General features: G+C 31.9%; 1 non-coding gene across 1 annotated transcript; it reads left to right on the top strand.

The window, feature by feature from the left end:
• Positions 1–11,237: 11,237 nt before the first annotated feature.
• On the top strand, positions 11,238–11,310 carry TRNAK-UUU. Its single transcript has one exon. It is a non-coding gene; the product is annotated as a tRNA-Lys (tRNA).

Genomic DNA, 11,310 nt, shown 5'->3' on the forward strand with positions numbered 1-11,310 from the left:
AGAAATCAAAATAGAATTCAGAACAGAATCCAAATCAGAAATCAGAATAGAATTCAGGTCATGTATCAGAACATAATTCAAGTCAGAAATCAGATTAAATATTTATATGATTAGGGAACACACCAGAGTTTACAGATATTATTCAGAGGTACTAGATAATCTTAGCAGGCAGAGAAAAACAGATCTTCAGTATACGATAAATCGTCGGAATTTAGAATCACTATTGGAAAAGTTCATTAACTGACGAAATCATCAGTTATTCAGAATATGAATTATCAGGATCATGTCTTATTCGGACATTTTTCAGAAGTTGTACGTAATCAGAAGGGTATTCATAATCCTTTACAATCCATGTCAATTGATCAGATAATCAAACAACTTGAGAACGAAGATTCAAAATCTTAATAATCTATATTGACTGGTCAATTCATTTTCCTTCCAGAGTATTTACTCTTTAATACCACAAATTCTTGTCCATAGATCATCTTCAGAATCATCGCTGAATAGATCTTCCAATGGTATTTATTTCATTTCCAAGCTTCCACGATATCATGAAATACTGACATGCTTGATTTGTAGTTCATGTTCCATAAGGACAATACATCTTATAAACTCATCAGAATTTCCAGACTTATTCAATTTACTTACTTAATCCTCAGTCATTGAGGTTACCTAGTTCATTTAACAGTCATGTCCATTCCAGTTACTTCGGGATTTTCCAGAGTAATTCAAACGTTCCTGAATTTCAGACACATATTGTATTTTCGTTCCATTCAATTTGGTATTTGTGGTTGATTTATCGAACAAACGTTTAATTCTTAGTACTGAATACTTCAAAAATTTATCATCGAGTCACACTTGAGAAAACGAACACGCATTCCAGTAATATCTATGTCATTCAGGTATTGACATAGCTTTAGGGTTGATCTACTCACTTAAATTGTGTTATATTACTTTTAAAGGTAGTCCAACACCCATGCTTATTTGTATTACTTAATTAATCCAAGACATTTACTTAGTAAAGGTCATAAGGGTATTTTTGGTGTTCAGCTTTATTCTAATCATTACAGAGCTCAAGGATATCCCATCATTCCTGAGCTTGGTGATATTCTTGGGTTATTTCCATTACAGGGGTATTTTGGTCATTTTACAGATTCAACGTATTTCAATCATTTCCTTCCGTCCGATCTTACTATTAAATTCAATCTTATCATTTATTTCAGTTCTTTCGAACAATTATGACAACAGAACACCTCGTCAAATTATTCTTAAGGTATTTACTCATAACTCGGATATTTCTAGGTCAAGTGTCTTCTCAGATTTTACAAACGGAAAATCAGGAATTTTCATGAACTAAGTCAGGATCTTAACAATCAAATCCGTACTTAATCGAGTTAAGTACTAATCCTCAAAGTATTTTCTCTTCCAGGGTTAACTATGACTATTTTACCTCTCAAGGGCATTTTCGTAATTTCTTAACTAGATAATTTCAATATTGACTCTTAACGAAAATAATTATAATTTAGAGAGCCTATGATCAATTGCTTTCCCGAACATTCTCTTATCTTGAAATGATTCCTTAATAGAATTATAATATCTTGTATAAACCCTCTAGGGGTTAAAAACCGGTTATCCGTATTTCGTAAGCAAAATCTAGCATTACTTAAGCACATATGTAGTTTTATCATATCAATATATCCTTTCAGAGTTATTAATCAACTTTCAGGGACAATTCTTGACATCTTACAACATAAGGGTATTTTCGTAATTTTACCCTACCAGAGTATTATCATAATTTCCCATCCAAGTACCTTTAACATTTAACCTTTGATGAAATAAACTATAAGTTACAAATCCATGTTGATTTCTTTATCACTAAGCACAGAACTTGTAATTTAATTCTAACAATCCCTCAATTTCTTATAAAAATCATCTGAACCATAATCAATTACTGAACCCTTTTACCGTATTCAGATTGAGTGTAGAAACTAATTAACTACACAAAAGAGACCAACATTATCTTAATCATGCATTTATCAATATTTACATGTTCCATAAAGCATAAAGAGGTAGTAAAGTATTACCTCGATTTTCGTGCAATATTGATCTACCAATAAATTCCATTTGAACCCCCTCGATCTTGAATTCAACTTCCAATAATTCCTCATATACATATCAATATAAATTATATAAAAAAACGGAGCTTAATTACGATAAACGGATCAAATCGGGTGATAAATCAAATAAAACATCTTACCGGGTTCGAATTTGGTGAAATGGACTTCGGATTTGGATTCAGGACGTCGAAATCATAAAATATGACTTTTCAAAAATTTGAAATTTTTGGTCAAAATCAAAGTCAACGGGTTTTACTGGAAATTTCGAGATCTTCGGGTTCGAATTTCGAAAAGCGGACAGCGGAATCAGATTTGGAACGTCGAAAAATGTCAGGATAGGTATACTTGGTCAAAGTCAAAGGTCGTTTAATGCCCAGTCAAAGACAGTCAAAGTTTTGGTCAACCGTGGTCAACACCGGTCAACGGTCAACGGGTCGGGTTGTAACCGTTCAAACCGGTCAAAACAGTTGCAAAACCGTTCAAACCGGTCACTTTTCCCTTCCCCGCGCGAAGTGGCGGTGCGTGGGGGCTCGTGAACAGTGATAAATTCCCGGAAAAATTCCTAAAAATTATTTTAAGCGATTTCGAGATACTTACAAAGCTCGGTTCACAATTTTGAACAGCGGAGAGCTCGATTTCAACAAATCGAAAACTTTGACCGCTTCACCTCCTCACGCACCGCCGTCGACGGAGACCAAGGATGACACCGGCGAAATCGGAACGATGCAAGGAACACGATGGTGCGGAAGGTGTTGTAAAAGGATGTCCGGATCGTCGTGAATCGATGAAAAACCAACTAAAACCGTGTTATTACCGACGATACTTCCGAGTGAAATTAACGACGAACGGCGACGATTCACGATGAAAGGTTTGAGGGGTTTTGTTCCTTGGTTGACAACGAACACGATGGTGGTTTCGGCTCGTCGATCGAAGGTCGGACAGCGAGTAGATCGGAGTTGAAAGTTGATTGATCGGAGAGGGAAAGTGGGAAAATTTATGCTGAGCTGCGCACGGGGAAGAGTTTTATAACTCATCATATAAAAAATAGGTAAATCAAGAGTTTAGTCACTGAACTTCCTGCACTTCTTAAAACGGTCTGTTAACTTTGCAATTTTACAATTTAATCCTTCATTTCTTTCAAAATACCAATTAAATCCAATATTTTATAATTTCTTAAAATGTAGCCCCTAAATTAGGGTGTTACAGAGGAAATTACCAAATTTAATGATTAATTTAGACACAAGAATTAATCAATCTTATAGTTCAGTAATACAAGACTTGAAATAATATACCAATTAACAATGGATTTCAAGTTAGATTCTTGATAAATCGGTCGCTTTCTAGTTGATGGAAAAATATCCGTTAATAATACATCAAATAATTATTTTATTATTTTATCAATTTCTTTTGTGACCTATGAAGAAAAACATTGAAAAGAGACTCGCATGTTTTTTTATTAGTATTTTTTAATTATAATTTTTTCACGTTAACAAATTATAGTATAAAAAATGTACATTTATTATAAATTCGAACTGATTTGCTAAAATAATATTATGGTGGATCGCCACCGAAACCATTTATAATTAACAAAATATAAAATAATTAATACATAATCTTTTGCTAATTTGCTCTTTTAAAAAACTAAAAAAAAAAAACTAGAATCCTTTTGTTTTTCTGAAATAAAATAGGATATTATAATATATATTGAAAGGACATTTCACCTCATGGTGGAGAAGGACCTAAAGCAGGCGATGTCTAAACCCAGCCAGTCTTCGGTTGGTTATGATTTCCACAAGATGCTGGGTCTAATTCAGCAGAACAAACTCTGGGTCCTAGCACCAGTCCATCTTTGCACTGTTTGGTTAGACAATCGATTTTTTCATAACCAAATATGGCAGCTCAGCTTCCAGCCTGGTATACAATATTTAATGTTCTACATTTGCTTATTGCGCTGAGTGGAGGAGCATCGTTGATATTTCAAACCATAAAAAAAAGGTGGGGGGAACAAATACTTAAATTTGTACTCTAGAGTGATTTGATCTAATCTGAACTGGCTCAACAGAAAACAGTTCCATTCTTATTCTTTTCTATCATGAAAATACAAAGAGGGTTACCCTCACGATCAAAATTGCATACTGACTAAGCACAACTGAGGAACTAGTTTAAAAAGGAAAAAAAACAATTAAAACTTACGAAGGATCCCACGACCCTTGTAGGTGTCGTCTTTCAACCACCTGAAAAAGCCTCTTATCAAAATCTCTTCATGCTGTGAGCCGAACGGAGGAAATGCCCTTCATCTCTGCTCGGAATCTGGATATCGACACACAAATAATTTACTTTAGCTATTTACCTGTTGATCAAACAGGAATTGTGTTGGAAACAAAAGAAAACACTAAGTTCGGTTTTAGCTTCCAAACCATGAAAATTCATTAACTCAACATCAGGGGGAATAGGCGACAATGCAAACATGCAGGCTTATCTTAAATACAAGTTCAAAATTCAAATAGTTCATTTTGACAATAACTGGCATGGTGTAAAAGCACATAAAATCAAAGATGCAAGTTCAAATAGTTTGTTATTTACAAGCAACGCTAGACGTGATAGAAAAGGGATAGCGACGTACTTGCATGTCTCTTTAGTGAACCATTTCCATTAAGAGAAAAATTCACTGGTTTCCTTTCATGACCAAAAGATAGAATTTCTTGCATTCTTTCGGGACAATCCGAATTCAATCTACGGGAAAAGTCTTCCACCTCCCTAAACAAAATATAAAAAGAAAAATCATTTGGGTTAATATACGAATTTCCTCCAACATAGTGTAAAACAAGTATAAGATACTGACACTGGTAATTCATTCGCTACGGTCAGCATACTACTTCTCTAAATTCATATGACCAAATAATCATGTCATGGTGTCTATAAGATCCAGGAATTACAATGTTTATTCGGCAGCTCATCCTGTGGGACCCTTGTTTGTGATCAATAGGAAATTGAGGAGAAAGGAAGTTCAGAGAGACAAAGAAAGAATAAATGACACCAACATATATGCAACCCTTATTTTGCCTCCCTAGAATGCAAAATAAAACACCGTGTTATAATATATAACAAAATATATATAAAAAAAGAGTCCAGAAAACAAAAATCATGAATTATCTATGACTAACCAGGCAACTGGAAAAGATTAAAACGCTAAGGCTTAAAGCAAAAACTCCAGGGTTACATGACCACTCTTTCCTTCAATGCTACAGAGGAGGAGTGGGGAGCAATGAGGAAGAGGAAGATTTACCAGGAGAAAATCCATCTTTACCTGTCTATTTTTTCTTTCAGTGCCGGATCAATCTCGTCATCAATGTCACCATCATCAAGCTCGTTCTTACTGGAAAAAATACCTTCAACATCATGTACGTTCGAGGTAGCACCGACACCAGCCTGACTTTTCTGACCAACTTCGGCACTACAACACACTGAGTTAAGATCATTCAGTTCCTGGAACATGAGAGGAACTTTAGTAACTTGTCAGTATTCAAAGATAGATGAAAGAAGGCATAATTGATGAGGTTCACACCTTATTATGGTTTTTAATGGCTTCACTGGCAGATGTGCTCTTATGCTGATCTTTTCTTCTCCCGTTCTTCTTTTTACTCTTTGACGTTTCAATTCCTTTAGAATCTACAAAACAGAATTCCCTTAACTCCTATGAGGCCTTCAGAAAGAATTAGAAAAAAGAAAAGAAAGAGGCAAGGTTAATGGTATCCATGAAGTAGAGCAAGTTTAAATGGTTATAATTCCGGTACATAAAACGTATGTGCGAGTACAGATGCCAAATATCAAATAAACAATTATAATTAGCTCTTTGTTAGTGTTATCAGTATTATGAGTTGTGTAAAATCTCAACTATCCAGTTTTAGTTTTTGGAAAAAGATTCCTAAATAAAGAACCTCAACAATGATTATTGAAATAAACAAATAAGCACATTAATCATTTTATTATCCTGATCCCTAAGAAGTTGTCCACAATCCTGTAACATCTTCAAAGAAAGGTCATTTCTTATGAACGTGGTCAGTTATAGATCGACCGATGATTGATATCGATATTCTTCGTTTTCATGAGAAGGTAGAACTAAAATGAAATAGTTTCATTAAAATAATATTTTATCTGTTGATCATGTTCAAAATATTTTATAAATAATATTTTATGCATAGGTCAAGCATAAAGTCACAATAGATATTCATAGGTTAACCGGTTATGTGAATATGATCGATTGTTGATAAATTTAGCATTGATAACATGAGTATATCAAAAATCATATCAACTAATCTTGATTTCCTGATAAGCGATATATATTTGAGGTTTTTTCTTTGGAGATGTTACTGTATATCTTCATAAATATTTTGAAGTCCTTCAAAAAAAAAAAGGGTACTGAATTAATATGCGAAGGGTCTTTTAGCGGGTACAACGCTTATTGAATAGGTGGCCACATGAACCAGTTGAGATTATCGGCACATTATGGCTACCATTGAAGGATCCATAAAAATGAAATGGTTCATTGAATATCCGATTATAACATTGCAGATATTGGCCCCACAAAGGCATTAGGCTACTGTTTAATTATTGGTGCGGAACTTTGAGGTCATTAAGAAAGTTTAAAGATGGCCTGGGAGATTGGCCTAAGCAGTATTTTAGTTGAAACTGATTCGGTATGCTCTAAATCTTCTTCAGCAAGGTGGGAGTAGAAGTGGTGGTTCTCATATGCTTCCGCATTTGATCGAGCTTCTTTCAAAGTGCTGACAAGTCCGCTTATTATACGTGCCACGAGAAGGAAATAAAGTTGCTGACGCTACGATATGGCCACTGTTAATTAGCTAATAAAAAAAATTCAATAAAAAAAATTCAAGGGACGAAATTATAAAATTTTAAAAAGTATAAAATTAAATTATGAAAAATTACATAAATCATATAGATATTTAAAACTTTGAAAAATATTGCCGTCTTAAGTATCTTTATATTTATCCATGATTATAGCCTTTATTATCATTGTTGTTTCTTTGATTCATATGCCTGACAGATTACATTCTAGTCATCATCGAGCACTCCACTCAATTTTTAGACATTGCATGGTCTAAATTAGATCCATATTCACAAGTTGTTTCCAAAGTTTGAGCACCATGATTATTAGGATATGATTGTTTGATGTCAAATAGTTGAAATTTTATTTTAAACATATAATATCTTGTATTTATCCTAAGTTAATAAAAAATAATGCTAAACATGTATTATTTAATGTAATAAAAGTTTCAAACAACACATATAAATCATTTTTATGAACACCTGAAATAACTCCTCACATACAACATGAATTAAGATGAAACTCAAAATATATTAAATTATTTTTGATAAATTAAGAACTAAATATGAAATTCTTAATAATATTCTACCCATGTAACAAATGATCATAAAGTAAAACTTTATATTGAGTGTGTAAATAAAAATACCAACATGAGTAATGGGTAAGCTAGATCCATTGCCTACAATAATCTTTTATGTAAACTACGTATTTAGTTATTCAATTATCATTTTTTGTTTTGCTTTGGTCTTTTAATTATATATATATATATTTCAAAAATCATACTTAATGTTATGTTTTAGTTTATTTTCATCATTCATAGTTAAAAAATAAACAAAATTACCAATGTGACAATTTTGTTAATAGTGAGGTGACATTATCTTATTCTCACGATTACACGTCCGATGTCAACATTAATTTATTAAGAACGAGTGTCCAGAATATAACTGAAACGTGACATTAAATTTTAATTTAAAAAAGAACCATAGTTGGATGACCAAAATAGAACCAATGTGATAATTGAATGACTAAATAAATAGTTTACCTTAACATATTTGACTGTCAAAATATGATATCTCAGATCTTCCCTGAAATCTAGTCTTAAGCAAAAGAGGATGGAATTTGTGAGGTTAGCGTGGGTGGTTGCTGCCTACCCATTTCGACCGTCATAGCTCTGCATAAGGTGGCTCATAAATTCTCCAGATAAATGCTTTTGAAATCAAGTCCTAAACCATTTGGGCCATCAGCCCCTTTTCGGATAATTTTCATTAAATAACTCTTTCGGACAAAGTTAAGTGCCATGGAATTGTTGTTGACAATGCTTTCACAAATTGTCGGGTCACTTCAACAAGCCATGTGAACCGTAGAAAATGATGTTGAATTAATTCTTAAACCGAAAATGCAGCTCTTAATAAAGTTTGGGTCGGCATGTGTCGTGTTGACATTGACAATCAATGGTTACAAATTTTTCTTATATTTTTGGCTCAATATTGAATACTAGTTCTTAAATAAAAAGGTTAAAATACACAAATGTTCCCTCGACTATAGAGTGTTATTTTGTTGAGATCATAAATTATTGAAAGTTATAAAATGACCCCTTGACTATAGAGTATTGCTTTAATGAGGCTTTTAATTATTAAAAGTTATAAATACACGTCTTTTTTCATTAAAAAGTGATGACAATCAAAGGTTGACATTAATGATAGTCGTTTAAGATTTTATGATCATATTTTATCATGTCACAGTCAATATGTTAACGTCCAACTCAAATTGTCGTCAATTTTCAATAGAAAATGACGTTCGGAACATATGAATAGTTGGGTGATCATTTTGTAACTTTTAAGAGTTGTGTACTCAATGTTCTATAGCTGATGGACTATTTTATAACTTTTAATAATTAAGGAACTGAACAAAATAATATCTTATAATCGGGATACTATTTGTGTACTTTAGCCTAAATAAAAATATTATCCAATATTTAATACATTGAGTAAAATTATATATACAAACGTAATTAATGCAATTTTATGAATAAATAAAATGAACTTGATCTTCTAACATCTATTAGAAACCCTTTCAAGTAGATTATATCGTTGATAAACCTATAAAAGTGTTGGTAAAATATAGGAAAATATATATATAAAAATATATTTGAAAAGTAATTATATTTTTTTTTATGAACGAGAGTTTTAATTAACTAAAGAAATTAAAATTATCTTGAGACGATACGATTTAAATGCAATAATGATAAAGATTTAATTGCAACATTAAAAAAAAACTCGACATAGTCTCACAAAATTAATTAATCTACCAATTATTATATTTATTTCGCGGGATACATGACAGGAAAAGACGGTTCCATCCTTTTTCATAAATTTATTATTTTTGTTCAAAAATATAAAGGACAAACCTTGATGTTGTCTCATTTGAAGTCCGAACCACTTCCGAATTATCCATCTCAATAATAACCTTTCTTTCGCTTGAACTCCATGCTTGCAGTAATCTTTCACCCATAACTCAACTACCGAACAAATGTTGTAATGCAAATCCACCAATCATTTCGAAATCTAAGTGTTCTTCTTGAATCGGCGTTGTAGTTGTTGTACGATACTCTATGGTTTTCAGAACCGGACCAGTTAGCGAATCGGTCATGTTACCGGTTCACTGATTCAATCGGTCGAATCGGTTCGACCGGTCGAAAGAACCGGACGACGTCATAATTATTTAAAAAATTAAATAAAAATATCAAAAATATTTAATAAAAAAATATTTTTTATATCACAAGTCATATTCAAAGCAAGTCATAATATATATATGTTAAAAACCATAAAATCAAGTGAAACAAAATGATTCAAATTAACAAAACATAATATTTAAGGTAAAACATATTAAATATTAAATATAATTATATAACTATAATTAAAAAATAAATTTGGAGTTAAAAAAATCATAACAAAATGATATTGTTTGGTTTAATTTTTTTTTTTAAGCAATCTCACATAGCTAAGAAACATAGAAGAGCATCCCAAAAGTCTAAAGAGTAAAAATATGAGAACAAAACAATCTCACATTGCTAAGAAACATAGAAGCGCATCACAACTAACTTCTATAAATAATAGAGGTAATTTGGCATTCAAAATCATGGAGCTTTTGGTGAGCATTGAGTGAACTATTCTTTCACTTCAATTAAGCTCGAATTTTAGGCTTCGATCGAGTTTCTAATTTTTTTTTTATTGAGTTCAAGCCTTTTTGAGTTCAAGTTTCAATATTATATTTCGAGTTTGAGTTGAACTTGATAATTTTTAGCTTGTGAGTTTGAGTTGAGCTTACTTTTAAAGTTTTTAAGTTCGAGTCGAGCTCAGCAATACTCGAGTTCGACTTGGCTCGTTTAACAAACGACGTTGTTTGGTTTAATTTTTTTTAAAATAAAAATCACGGTTTTTCCGGTTTTCAGCCGGTCCGGTTCGAACGGTTTAGTAGTTCTGGCCGGTTCACTAATAACGATTCAACCGATTTAGATTAAACCGAACTAAACAACATTTTCCGATTCCAACCGGTCCAATCCGGTTTTCAAAACAGAGGATACTCTACTTTGATGATTGATAAAGATATTGTAAGTTAACTAAATCAATGACTATTTAATTCATAAAACTAAATTTAAAAAAATGATAAAAATAATATACGACTAAAACTCCTAAATATATATCACATGAAAATGCAACCTTATTTGTCCACGCGTATTTTCTTTTACATAAATTGTTGAAAGAAAGAGGCAAGGAAATTTTCCAAATTATTCTCAAAAGTAAAATCCCTCGCAAGTAATCGAATTTCATTGTGTTTTGAAAGCTTTGACTCTTACTTTTAAGGCCATCTATCAGAGAAGAAAACCCATTGAAAAGCTTTTCAAAATAAAAAAAATAACAAAATAAAACGTTAGATTTTAAAAATAATATTTAAATAAATTTTCCCATAAATACATAAATTATTTATTTATTTTTTTTCCTAAACCTAAATCTCTGAATCATTTATTTTTCCATAAATAACAAAATTTAATAAATTTTTTTTATAAAAATAATTTTAGTGTATCAAACAATTAGTAAAGATATTTTACACACATGGGCGGAGCTCCCTTGGGACTCAAAGGGGCCCCGACCCTTGTAAAATTATTTTATGTTAGATAGATTTTGATTTAATAGTATTTTAGTTAATGTAAAACTAAGTATTTAAATTAAGAAATATAATGAGTTATTAGATATTTAATCAAGTAGTAATGAATTGCTTGTCTAGCTCAGTTGGTAGAGCGTAAGGCTTTTAACCTTGTGGTCGTGGGATCGAGTCCCACTGAGGGCA

Source organism: Hibiscus syriacus, unplaced genomic scaffold, assembly GCF_006381635.1.
Source record: "Hibiscus syriacus cultivar Baekdansim isolate YM2019G1 unplaced genomic scaffold, ASM638163v2 tig00016563_pilon, whole genome shotgun sequence".
NCBI classification, from domain to species: domain Eukaryota; kingdom Viridiplantae; phylum Streptophyta; class Magnoliopsida; order Malvales; family Malvaceae; genus Hibiscus; species Hibiscus syriacus.